This window comes from Staurois parvus, unplaced genomic scaffold (genome assembly GCF_062004578.1).
Source record: "Staurois parvus isolate SC_StPar_1 unplaced genomic scaffold, SC_StPar_1.0 ptg000714l, whole genome shotgun sequence".
Classification (NCBI taxonomy): domain Eukaryota; kingdom Metazoa; phylum Chordata; class Amphibia; order Anura; family Ranidae; genus Staurois; species Staurois parvus.
In genome coordinates, this window is record NW_028318510.1 from 1,322,879 (window position 1) to 1,337,377 (window position 14,499).

A 14,499-nucleotide genomic window follows, 5' to 3' on the forward strand; every position below is an offset into this window, starting at 1 on the left:
CCAACTCAAAACCACTGTCCGTGATCATTTTTATCATTGCTCCAGGCTCTAACAGTCATTGTTGGGCGCTGTCTCCATTCCCCTGCAACCACTGCTAGCTTACACAGGGGATTACATGACCGGACTGGAACAGGTTGAAAATAGGTAAGTATATACATCTTTATCACACAGATAGTTAGTATGGCTCTAAAGATGGGGGGGGGGGGGGGCTAGTTAGGCTTTAGATGGAATTCTATTTTAACATTTAAATATTTTAAACATTTTTAACAATCCAAGCTTGTTCAGCACGGACTTTTCTAAAAATAAAGGGTGCATTCAAACCTGTGCATTGTGACAACATGCATTAAAATGCACATTTAGTGTAGATAAAGGCAGAGCATCTCAACGCATTTGGCCAACTGCAGTGTATTGTGATACTATTGATTTTGAATGGCATTTCAATTCACTGTACAGAAGCACCCAACTCACTACAGAACACCACATTGCACATACTGTATGCTGCGGTGCGCTACTTTGTTTCTGAACTTTGTGGTGCATTGGCAGCCCATTTTTGACTAAAGGAGCCATCTTAACATTATGCATGTTAACACATGTGCATTGTTGCACCACAAGGAAATGCATACGTGTAAATCTACCCTTGAGCAGTGGCGTTGCTAAAGCCAGACACATGCCCCACATTCTACACTCTTGTTTAGCTATTCATGACCCCTACCCTTCATGTATTACGTGCTTCCTGCCCCTGTGTGTTGCTTACTCCTGACCCCTGCACTCTGTGTGTTACTTACTCCTGACCCCTGCACTCTGTGTGTAACTTACTCCAGACCCTTGTCTTTTTGGATTATGCATTCTTGACCCTTGAACTCTATTACATACTCTTACAGACACCAAATCCCCACATTTTATGTATTACTTACTCCTAACCCATGAACTCTGCGGGTTACTTACTCCACACCCCTGAACTCTGTGTGTTACATACTCCTGACCCTTTGTCATGTACCTTGGTTGGAGGCTGAGCTGATGAGAGGGCCTCCCCTTGCGGCTCTGGCCTGAGCACCCCAGAATGTGGTGACAGAGGCACAAGATGCACAGATGCCAGTAGCTTGTTAGCAGGTGACTGCTAAGGAAAGAGATGTAGTCAGGTTGAGCAAGGGTCATACACGGTGAGGCAGAAATGTGGTCAGGTAGCAGGCCAAGGTCAGTACTGGGAAAGCAGGCAGAGAATAGACAGTGACAAGCCAAGGTCGGTATCCAAAATCCACAGAGCAAGGTAATAAACTATCAGGGTGAACAATGTGAGAGCAGTCAGCAAAAGAAGAAAAACAGTTCATGGGGAGCTGAAGAAATCCAGAACTCAGCACACACTACGGTCTCCTTTAAATAGGCAGCTTGGAACCAATGCAGACAGACATGCACACTGAGATGTGTCGACATGTCAGTGCACACTGGACACTAGCTCGAGCTTGTCTGTATGCTGGTACAGCTGTGCAATTATTGGTCCCCTGACACCCCTGCACTCTGTGTGGTACATGCTGCTGACGCTTGTACTCTGTGAATTTCCTCACCCTTGCCTTTTGTGTGTTGCTTAGTTCTGAACCCTGAACTCTGCATTTCTTACACCTGACCCCTAAACTTCATTGGTCACTGACACCAGACTTCTGTACTCTGTATATTACATACTCCTAAACCTTGCACTTTGTATATTACATGCTCCTAACCACCGCAGCACTCTGTGCATATCCTGACCCCTGCCCTGTGTGTGCTGCTTACTCCTGACCCCTGCAATCTGTGCATTACATGCTACTGATCCTTGCATTGTTTGCCTTACAAACCTATGACCCCTTCGCCCTGCGCATTAGAGATTCCTGTAGCATATACACTATATATAGTACATTACATATTTCTGACCAGTGTTAATTGTCTCAAAAATGTCTAGTTACACAGCATTCCCTGACTATTTTATTTCGTTTCTTAATTAAGGTGGGCTCAAAGTGTTAGCTCTCTAACTATTTTCATTGTGGACAAAATATTATGTAATGGAAGCGGTACATTGTTTAGCAATTGTGCTGATTTTGATACATGTCTGTTACACTCTTGCTTGTGACACGGTAATATCAAAATATACTTAATAGCCAGAGGAGGCTTGAATTTTGCAAACCATGCCCCATTAATCCCATCCCGCTGTTAACACAGTTTGGCCACACCTACTGTTTGCCACTGTATGCTACTCGCACTGCGTTATTTCTCTCTTTTTGAGTGCCCAAAGGTGCCCCTGGTCTTTTACAAACATAGCAACGCCCCTTCCTTTCAGTAAGCTACACCTATAGTTTGTAAGTCAAAATGGAGAAATTTGTAGTGCCAAATCTAATTCTAAAACAAGAAAAGTTTACCAACATTGCAGCCTACATTCTTCCTAAACTTCTATAAAAGGTTCCATATTGCTTGTGAGCAGCTAAATATCATCTACATTTTGTTGGAGGAACTGAGCTGTTTGAATTTCACACTTACATACCCACTTTAACTCCTGAAACCAATAGATCAGGGGTGTCAAACTGGCGGCCCTCCAGATGTTGCCAAACTACAAGTTCCACAAGGCATTGCAAGATTGACAGTTACAAGTATGACTCCCAAAGGCAAAGACATGATGGGACATGTAGTTTTGCAACAGCTGGAGGGCTGCCAATTTGACACCCCTGCAATAGATGAATAAGCCACAAAATTTGCATGGTGTATCTCCACTTATGACATCATTGGAATGATAGAATTTAAGTAAATCAAGTTCAATTTTTTTTAAAAGTTTGCATGTGAACGTAAGCCAAAATAATACATGCAAACTCATTTTACCTTCTGAATCAGGCCATATGTGTATTAAGGGCAACTACGCCAAACCTTAAAGCACAATTACAGAAAAAAGATGGGGAACAAACAGACACTGGAACCAGACACAGCTAAATGGAAAATGCAAAGTAGAGGTAAAGTTCAAGCAAGAAAAGGCTGCATAATAATATGTCACAAGATAAAATGCAAAAATGCAAATATACAAAGCAACAAGGTAAGAATATGTAGGCCAAGCAAGCAGACTCAAGACTAGTACTTGATCTGACAAAGATCCTGGCCAGACTAATAGGAAGACAATATCAAATACCCATATACAGTTGCAAGAAAAAGTATGTGAAAAAGTATGTGAACCCCTTGGGATTACGGGAGTTTTGCATGAATTAGGCATAAAATGTGCTCTGAACGTCATCTAAGTCACAACAATAGAAGAACACAGTCTGCTGAACATAATACTACACAAACATTAGATGTTGCCATGGTTTAATTGCACATAACATGTAAACATTCACAGTGCAGGGATCAGTAATTTTGGACCACTCCTCTTCACAAAACTGTTTCAGTGTAGCAATATTCTCGGGATATCTGGTGTGAATCGCTCTCTTAAGGTCATGCCACAGCATTTCAATCGGGTTGAGGTCAGGACTCTGACTGGGCCACTCCAGAAGGCATGTTCTGTGCTGTTGCAGCCATTGTTTTGTTGAATTACTTGAATGCTTTGGGTCATTGTCCTGTTGCATCACCCATCCTCTGCGGAGCTTCAGTTGGTGGACAGATGGTCGTACGTTTTCCGGCAAAATGTCTTGATAAACTCTGGAATTCATTTTCCCATCAATGACAAAGCAGCCCCAAACCATGATGCTCTCTCCGCCATGTTTTACAGTGGAGATGAGGTTTTGATGTTGGTGTGCTGTGCCTTTTTTTCTCCACACATAGTGTTGTGTGTTCTTCCCAAACAACTCAATCTTGGTTTCATCTGTCCACAGTATATTTTGCCAGTAGTGCTGTGGAACATCCAGGTGCTCTTTTGCAAACTTCAAACGTGCTGCAATATTCTTTTTGGACAGCAATGGCTTCCTCCGTGGTGTCCTCCCATGTACTCCATTCTTGTTTAATGTTTTCCTTATTGTAGATGTGTCAACAAAAATGTTAGCATGTGCCAGAGATTTCTGTAGATCTTTAGCTGACACTCTGGGATTCTTCTTTACCTCATGCAGCATTCTGCGCTGTGCTCTTGCAGTCATTTTTACAGGACGACCACGCCTGGGGAGAGTAGCAACAGTGCTAAACTTTCTCCATTTGTAGACAGTCTGTCTTACTGTGGACACATGAACATCAAGGCTTTTGGAGATAATTTTGTAACCCTTTCCAGCTTCATGCAAGTCAACAATTCTTGATCGTAGGTCTTCTGAGAGCTCTTTTCTGCGAGGCATGGTTCAAAACAGGTGTGTGTTTTTTAAGGGCAGGACAGCTGTCAGCAACACATCCAATATCATCATACTGATTGGAGTCAAGGTTGGCTCACTCCTGGTTCCAATTAGCTCTGGGAGAAGTCATTAAGCTAGGGCCTCACATACTTTTTCCTCCCTGCACTGTGAATGTTTACATGTTATGTGCAATTAAACCATGGCAACATCTAATGTTTGTGTAGTATTATGTTCAGCAGACTGTGTTCTTCTATTGTTGTGACTTAGATGATGTTCAGAGCACATTTTATGCCCAATTCATGCAAAACTCCACGTAATCCCAAGGGGTTCACATACTTTTTCTTGCAACTGTAGAATAAAAACAACACATTGAAAAAAGGACAGAGGAAGTAAAGGAAAGGAGGGCAATACATAAGGCAAACAAGATTTATGGTTAGACAGACAGGAGTTACAGTACATAGCTGACCAGGAAAACCAGGAGAGAAATGCTTAACACATGAAGAAAGATAATAAAACCCTGTCCATTCCTGAAGTTTCTATTATTTTCTAGTTAGAGAAAATTAGGATTTAATGTCCACCAAGACTGAGATGGTCAATGCTGAAGGGCCATGCCCAAAGCATGCCAGAGCAGGCCATGTGGTCCCAATCAGTAGTGTAAAGGAGACATAAGAAATGGGGATGTATTTTTTTTTTAAACAGATGTAAAACTGGTGGGGCACCATTTCATTTTGAAATCCACTTCAACTGGACAATATACTAAAACTTGAATACAAATTTCAAAATATAAAATTGACAGAAAGCTATAAAGCTACATTATCATGGACACAATCACTTTCAGATAATGGAAGAACAACACTGGAACACTACACCTGAGTCCAAAAGTCTAATTTATTAAATGTAATGAAACACAAGTAGGGATTCTGTAGTTTTGAAAACGTACAGTTCAGTATACCTCATAGTGAATGTTTAATGACTAATGAAATACATGAGGATGTTTACTAGTTTACAGGGTAGTTTGACATGGTGCCAGTCTGTGCATTGGTGGGCCACAAATGGCTCTATTACGAAAGCAAAAATGGGATAAAATGTGTGGACCTCTTTTATGTGTAAATCAAGCAGTTCACCAAGAGTCACCTACAGTAGATACAATGGGGTTTATTTACTAAAGCTGGAGTGTCCAAAATCAGACTCCCTTCTGCATAGAAACCAATCAGTTTCCAGTTTTCATTGCCAAAGCTTCATTGAACAAGCTGAGGTTAGAAGCTGATTGGTTTCTATGCAGAAGGGAGTCTGATTTTGGACTCTCCAGCTTTAGTAAATAAACCCCAATGTGTCTGTAATACCAAAGTACCACAGAAAGCTGAGAACGTTTTCTCAAAAAAAAACAAAAAAAAACAGTACAGTAAAATGTCCATTGTGTCGATAGCTGCTGTATCAGTTGAAACTCACAGTCTTCTGATTCCCCATAACCCTCACTACTGTAATCTTCTGCTTTTGCAGACCTAACACAAGCTGAGAGACCTGTCATAGGCACTCATCAAGAGTGCCAACTATGCCCACCCTTTCCACCCACCTTTTCCGTTTATAGAAGCTGTTTAATAGCTTCCTTTAGTGAAAGCGATCTATGAATGGAGGTTCAGGCTGATAAATGAAAGGTCCACATCCTCCATTCATAGAGGTCAAGTACTGGTGCTGGTTTGCAATCTGCATTCAAATTCAGTCCAAAGGTGTTGAGGGCCGGATGTAGGCAGCTCAAGTTTCTCTACACCAAACATGCCAGATCATGGACCTGGCTTTGTGTACAAGACATTTTGAATTTGGAGGGGTGTGCACATATTGTTGAACAAATAATGTATATCTTAACACTGAACCTGACCTTAAATCATATATATAGACAATGTAAAAGTATATATCAATTTCTGTAATTTAAATATTTCTAGCCTACTCCTATTAATCTGAATGATCTTGAACTTGCAAGCTTCCTTTGTGAAGATCCCCACACATTTACTTTCTTGAATTTCTGTGACATATTCATTATGCGCTGCAACGTAAAAGAAAATAAAAAAATATTTTAACTTAGTGTTTCTTCTAGCGCAGGTTGGTGATTTGCCACTGCAGTCCAAGACCATCAACTAGTCTTTCTGGTGAATAGTGTCATCATAACATTGCCACTTAAAGTCTTCAGAACTCTGTGAGGACATGTTGAATGGACTCTTCCCACAGTCAAGGGGAAACCTCCACATTATTGGGCAATCATGCCAGCATTCAAAGGAGGACCCTCCCACACTGTGGTCTAGACGAAAGAAAGCTCGGAACCAGGCCTATGTTGTAACGGTCAATTAAGTTTGAAATCAGGTCTTTTATTTTTAATCTAATTAGGGTTAATTAAAGTGGGTGAGGGGAAAAAATTAGGTGGAAGGGAAAGTTATTCTAAAGCTTTAACCCAAACTCTGAACTAAGACATTGTTATGTATGCCCACCATGTTGAGTGCTGGGAGCAAATCCCCACCAAAGGTAACAATGAGAGCTAATTACTAAGTAATGATCATGCAGCACAGGTATATCAGAACTGTAAAGGTTGCGCCCCAAATACAAAATTAGTGTTGGTCTACACTGGATTAAATAGAGTGGCAAACCTAAAGTGAGTGATGGCTTTTCCCCATGGTTGATGTTTGCATATAAGTAAAGATTACTTCCTTATTGTCACAGGAGCAAGGCAGAGAGACCAGCTTCCAAAAACATGACATGTGCCATTTTTGGAAGCTGAATCCATGGTCTCACTGTTAGGGTGACAAGAGGAGTGTGATTGACATTTAATTTTATCTGAATTGAGATAATTCCACCAAGTAGGTGTCCATACTATTTTATTAAGAAAAGCACAGCATATACTTACAAGACATTAGCCTTTACTTTGACCTTGCAAATCATCCTTAGAAAGAACATCTACAAGATACATATTTTTGAATGTATAGTTAATGCTGTCATGCTATGCTTTTGAAATTCTGCAGCTAATGAACATTTTGCATACGTTTTAAGCTAGACTGAAATGTTAAAACTGGACATATTTCTTATTAGTCGACATTCTTATCGTAAATTCCCAAGAAAGTGGAATAATTAGAGTATGATATTTTTCACTGCAGTTGAAATAAAGTATAGTCAAAAAGTGTTTTTAAATATCTGGTAATTTACTTGGACTTAAAAATCAAAAAAGTTAATCATTTTCCTGGAATTAGGTGATTGATTACAAGTAGGTAAATTTACAGTTGGTAGTGACTGGAGGTCATGAACCGATCATTAGAACACGTCAAAATTACAATTTATAATATGTTCCTTGAAAACATCTCCATTTACAGAGGGACCAAGAAAGCTTAAATTCTACCCAAATTGATCTAATTTGTGTTTAGGAGATTGGCCAACCCAGTTTGTTCTTTTTATATTATTCCCTTATGTTTTTACAATGACAACAAAGAAATCAGTTAAATAAATGATCTCCCTTCCCCTTTGTACACAATATGGTTATGGTATTTGGTTGTTATTTTCATAGTTAGGGGTCTAACTGACATGTGGGCCCTTTACTATTGTTTATCCCAAGTTGTATGTCCATAAGCTTCAGGCAAATGCTTTAGGAGGATGAGGCTCACAAATATTAGGAGCTTGCCATTTATACCAACACTGTGCTTCTCTACAGGAGACAGGCAGAGCTTTTGTGGAATTTAGTGCATTTTCTACCTTATTATCAAGGAAAAACTGGGAAACAGACAATCAAATACAAATAGCCATCCTCTCATTTACCATATAATAAAGAATGACTAAGGGATGAGGATGTATTGACATTTATGGTCCATTAGCTCTATTGTTGTGATAACTCTATCAAAGTTTAGATTTTGAGAAACAGTTTTATCACTTTTAGAAAGGCTTTCAGCCACAGAATGATTAAATTCATAGTTGGAGTACAGGGTTGCGCACATTGTAAAAATCCAACTCACTCATTTAGTCCAAGAAACAAATTCATTTTTCTTATCTTAGGTCAGCAAAACACTAACATCTCTTTGTTACAAATATCCAAACACATTTGAATATTAAATATTGTATATTAATATTTACAATATTTCTTGGCATTAACAGGTGCAGCTTTAGGCTTTAAACATATTTCCCAGTTTCCTTACTTTCTGCTTAAAAAAACGTAAAAAAAATTAAATCAGTTGAATGAGTAAAAGCAGTGTGTCAGCACCTGTGGTAGTGAGTGAGTCCTTGTAGATAGTCAACTTGGGGTTCCCCAGGGCGTGAAGTCTAAGCCCTAGCCTGCTTCTTCACCAGAGCCCCTGATAGTGGGGATGGACTTGCAGCAAGCTGGGACCAGGTTGCGGCCCCCAGGTACTCCCAGCTGAGTGGAGTCCACTCGCAGGAGCAGAGTACAATAGGAGGAGACAAATAGAATCTGATAGACTAGCCGAGGTCAGGACCTGCGGAAGACAAGCACAGTCAGTGAATGAAGCCGGGGTCGGTACACCAGAGTCAAATGCAGGATACAGGAGATAGCAACACACAGGAGCTCAGACAACTAAGAAGTTGCTCAGGCAAAGTGGCCTAGACTGAGCATGTCTTATATAGGCAGGCAAACAAGGAGGTGGGCCAGGAAGTGATGGAAGGGAAGGAAATAAAACCCAGAGAACAGCAGACCATGCCCATAGGTGAGCACAGACAAACACACATGTGAAAGGGATCAGGAACAGCACTGAAGCAAGAAGGTAAGAATACACAAACAAGAAGCTGCAGGCTACCTTGTGACACAGTGAGACATCACAGTAACTCATCCCATTATGGTATGCCTTCTACAAGGTATCAATGAAAGTCAGCCATGCTTTGCTGTCTTTTAGCTAGCCCATAGTACTCTGGAAATTCTTTGTTAAATGTTTATTTGCAAAAGAAGGATTGCTTATACAATATACAAGTATAAAAAGAAATTACAAATTTTAAAATAATCTAAACCACCAATTCTAATTTTCCCCAAATCCATAAAAATTTGATTTTATTATAATTAAGGTTTATAAACAGCAAAAAGTGACTCAATAAATTTCAGTTTACTGCACTCAGATCATTATAGCAGGAATTCTCATGGGTTGCTAGCTACATTTTCCAAATCATTTTGGCACCATATTAAAGGCGTATACCGGATCATACAATGTTGTTTTTGAAGAAAACAAAAGTAGTGAAACTACTACATTATAATGTGCTTGAATTAAACATTGAGGTGCCTTTGTATGAAGTTTGTAGCCCTGGGTCATTTTCCAACTCCCTGTTCATTTCTGCTCCCTTTGATCTATTTGCCAGTAATAGGTGTTCTAAAGCTGCAAAAGTTACAACTTTTGACAGATTAGCAGTCTGTATAACTAACATATTTATATACTACTTGTAGTTAGGAGCTATAAAATCACTTAGGAAATAGATGTCTCTGAATGAAGCCTCATTCAATTCAACTCAATTAAAATGACTTTAGATAATTCCAAACGTAAGTGGGTTTTTAACCCAATCCAAAATACTTTTTTATTTGCAATCTTTAAGCAATTAAAAAAATGTAAATTATCACTCTTTACTGTACAGCATGCAATATAAATAAAGTAAAATAAAACTCTAAAGCAATTAAAAAAATATATTAACAGCTGAATTAAAATAGCTTTCCATGCATTTGTATGTCTGAATTTAAATAAGCTTTCTGAAAATAGAACTATTGGCCTGATAATGCAAATTGCTCCGCCAAGTGAACTGTGGAATATTTACTTAGCTCTGCTCTGCATAGGATATTGAAAATTGAAGGAGTAATTTTATTGTAATGTCAGTCGATAATTCCTCCTTTCATTTGTCTTTTCTAAATGAGAAATGAGATAAAATAAACTGTATACTCTCATCCCGCTTTCTCCTCTATTGCCACTTCACCTTCCTTCTGCCCCTCAGCACCACTTGTGTTCTGCCTATTGCTTTTCAGCACTTTTTTTCTCAATGTATTTAGTATTGGTTAATATTTTATATTGTGACCTGGATTTCTGCCTTCCATTTACGGTAACAAAGGAAGGCCTCTCCAGGCTACACATTAATCCAGAGTTCCTGTGATGACTTTAATGCAATTTATTACTATTTATTGAATAATATTACACTTTATTACAGGACTCAGAAACCAACCTGGGCTTTTTATGGATGATTTATTGCATTTCGACTTTTTAATTCAGCACCCTACATTTATCACTTATTGCTTCTCTAAATATACTTTTTCTCTTCAGTTACATTTACTGTGATTGGCATTGCAAGTACCTTTGAAATTTAGTTCTTGAATTAAGTAAAAGTTATATTGTACTTCAGCTACAGTAGACCTTTCTTTAATCATATATGTCATTGTTAACCATGGCTCCTCAGACTGCTGTTAAATTACATTTATGTAAATTATATGTATATAGATTATGTAACTGCCAGGGGGATATTCCACATATGAAGATTTTAATGTAATGGATTATGTTAAGCTACTGTATATTAACCAGTGCATATTGGAAAGTTGGCTAGACTGTCCACCATAAATCCTTTTAGCTGTTGCTATAGTACACACAGTACAAAGAATTATCAGCTGATACATATCAACATCTGGTCTTTCCTCTTTGTATCGTTACAGGGGAGAACCAATGTTTTCCTGCTTACTAATGAATGGAATAATGAGGTTTCTATAATATAAAAGGTAATTACTTAAACTCTTAAAGGCTCAATATAGATAGAAAATATTACATTCAGGCAACTGTATGTGGTTAATAAATAAGATATAGTGCTGTTGCGCTTAGGAATAGATATTCATGCAACTTTAATAAGTATACGCTGCAGTCCTAATTTGTGAACCAATAACACAAAAACAAACAAAATACCATGTGAACCACGCATAAATTAAGTGCATTAAATTTGACAATACATGAGTACATGAGTAATATTGCTTTACATATGCAAAGTGAATAATTGCAACATTCAGTCCCAATACAGAAAAATAAAGTGCCCAGGTGTTGAATACTAATTGGTGAACTTCGTGCAAAAAATGACCCACATAGATGTGCACTCACCGTTAGCCGTAGACCACCTATCTCTGGTTGATAGTAACCAATAGGATGATGACCAGCGTGGATATAAGTGACAGTGTAGTTTCAAAAGAGCCTTTTTAAACTTTCTCCTCTCCTCCCAGGCAGTAAACCAAGTTTCAGCATGTGATCAGAAACAAAAACAAGCATCCCATAGTGTAAAAACATAGAAAACTTTAATGATGGGGAGAAATTATAAGAATAAAACTTACAAGCAAAGTGCCCATAACCTGGCACTCAGTGTATTCAGTCTTGCTGCCTGTAAATAGGAACCAAGATGGTCCAAATAGGTCCCAACATGCATTCCAAAGGGCGGAAATAACATCAGCGGAAGTTGCGTCATCAAACCTCTATTATACCCTCACCCTCAAATATGTACAAAATGTGGAACTGTTAAAAAATGTGGAAACGTTACCAAAAAAAACAGCAGACATTATGGGCACAACACAAGACAACCCAATAAAATTTCTTCATACTTTTATTTCCATTAGTTACAATTGTTAGATAAAACAATTACAGCACACAATGTCTGAAATTGGCCAACACCCAACCCTGAGATGGAGCCTGGAACTAGGCATTGCAATATAAACCTTCTAGTAGTACATAGTGGTCACATAAATATGACTATCATGATATAATGGTAGCCTTAGTTCTCAGGGTTGGGTGCTGGCCAGTATTAGACATTTTGTGTTGCAACTGTTTTATCTAACAATTTTAATTATGTGGAAAAAAAGTATGAAGAAATGTTAATGGGTTGCCCCGTGTTGTGCCCATAAAGTCCGCTCTTCTTTTTCATAACATTTGTTATATTTGTACACAAAGGGAAACATAGACAGGCATTTACGCCAAAACCATGGCACCGTGGTTGAGGGTCTGGTGTACTAAATGACATCACAAGTAAGCTCTGCCCAGTACAAGCAGCACCCAGCAACCTATCTAAAAAATTGCCTTGAACTCTGCTGGCCCCCATCACTATAAAGTAGCAGGAAGATCCCATTCACATCTCCTCTCTATGTATTCTATGCGATGATGTTACAACTACTTTTGCAGGGTATTTTATTTTTTTACACAAGCTTGAATTTATATCATTTGGCTAAAATGAGAAATATACCTAACTAAGAATAATTGGGCCTGGAGTTCTGATTGAAAATATTATTCATGTTTTAATTTCAGGGCTGGCTGCATAACCAAAAGCCTAGGGCCGTGTTCATGTGAAAGAAAAGGATCACAGTTCAGATTGGCTAGATTTCCTTTCATCAGAGATCAAGGTACCAAGTGCTTAGGCCTTCACATATTAGAAACACAGAAGGGAACTTTGAACAGGATTTTCTACAGTAAAGCAAAGTATTTCAGCTCGTTTATTACTTTAACTCTGATTTAAAGAACTCTAAAGAAATCCAAACTTTTCTTTCTACCATTGTATTTTTCTGATCAAAATATTAGAGGAAACATAATACACACAATAGAAGGGTGAGAAGATTACAGCTAAAACTGTGCATATAGTATACTGTATGTGTGACATCATAAGCATTGGGACATGACTCCTTTTTCGGTGGTGGAATGCTAACAGTCAGAAAACCAAGGAACATCAGTTTCTTACATATCCATCTATAAAACATCTGTAAAACAGCTGCTGAAAAACTCCAGATATCTTACAGAAACGTTAATTAGCAATGCTCTTATGAAAATATATTTTTAGCAATTACGTAAACTGCAATGGAAATTCACACCTTAAACTAATCTGCAATACATGGCAGGATATTATTAAGTTTTCTTAGCTCTACTGTTGAGAAGAATAAGGGAAGATTGTCAGAAACTTCTGGAACTATATATATAGTTGATCAGAAGGACTAATATGAAAGGCTACCATTTGTATATTGCCATGCAGTACAGACAAGGAAAGAAAATTGTAACATAAAGGGTCAAATGTTTAATTCTGTTCCAGAATATGAGTTTTCGGTATCTTTGCATTGTCAGCATGCTTTATAAATTATTGCAATATTCAGTCAGAACATCAAAGGGTGTAAGAAAACCTGCTGATGTTGAACATAAATATGGGAGCACAAATATTTTATTTTAATTACAGGTACTTATATAGCGCCATCAATTTTACGCAGCGCTTTACACATACAGTATATGGTACATTCACATCAGTCCCTACCCTCAAGGAGCTTACAATCTAGGTCCTTAACTTACATTCATACATACAAATACTAGGGCCAATTTAGACTAAGCTAATTAACCTACCAGCATGTCTTTGGAATGTGGGAGGAAACCATATATGAGGAATGATGAGGGTTACAAGCAGACAATATAAACATAGCATATGCTGTGCTGATTTTTATAAAGCTTTGCAAAAGTGTAAGGAACATTGTAGGAAGTATTTTATTAGGGGTAAGATTCATTGGTGATTTTAATGTCTTAATAAGGAGATATTTAACCAATTGCTATCAGTTACCTCTTTAGGATAAAGCTACATATGAGTTTTTTGTAAATCAGTTGTGTTGCTAAAATTACAAGTAATCATTAGGCATTTGCCAAAACAAATGGAACAAATGGTTTCCTGTGGATTCAGTTTCACAAGTAGGGATGAGATTCAGATTTGACTAAAAAGTGAGCTCGACTTGAACCAAGCCTGTCCCAGGTTTGCAAAACCACCAAAAAAACTGGCCTCAATTGAACAGTTTGCTAGCCTGAATCATTTGTGAGTGGGGCAAACTTACCTCAAATGCATGGACTCCCCTCCCATTCTTGTGTGCATTATTATTATAATTATACAGTATTTATATAACGCCATCAGTTTCCACAGCACTTTACATTATAAAGGGAGACAGTACAATTGCAATACATTTCAGTACAGAAGAAATAGGAAGGACCTGCTTGTGGAGCTTAAAATCTAAAGAAAGGGGGAGGTGGTACAAAAGGTGGTAGCTGCGAGGGATGATCTGATGGAGGTGGCTCAAGTACAGTGCATAGGTGGAGGTGGGGTAGGCTTCCCTGCATAAGTGAATTTTCAAAGATCACCTAATGGCAGACAGGGTGGGGGATGACCGGACATACTGGGGTAGGGAGTTCCAGAGGATGGGAGAGGCTCTGGAGAAGTCCTGGAGATGAGCATGGGAGGAGGTGCCGAG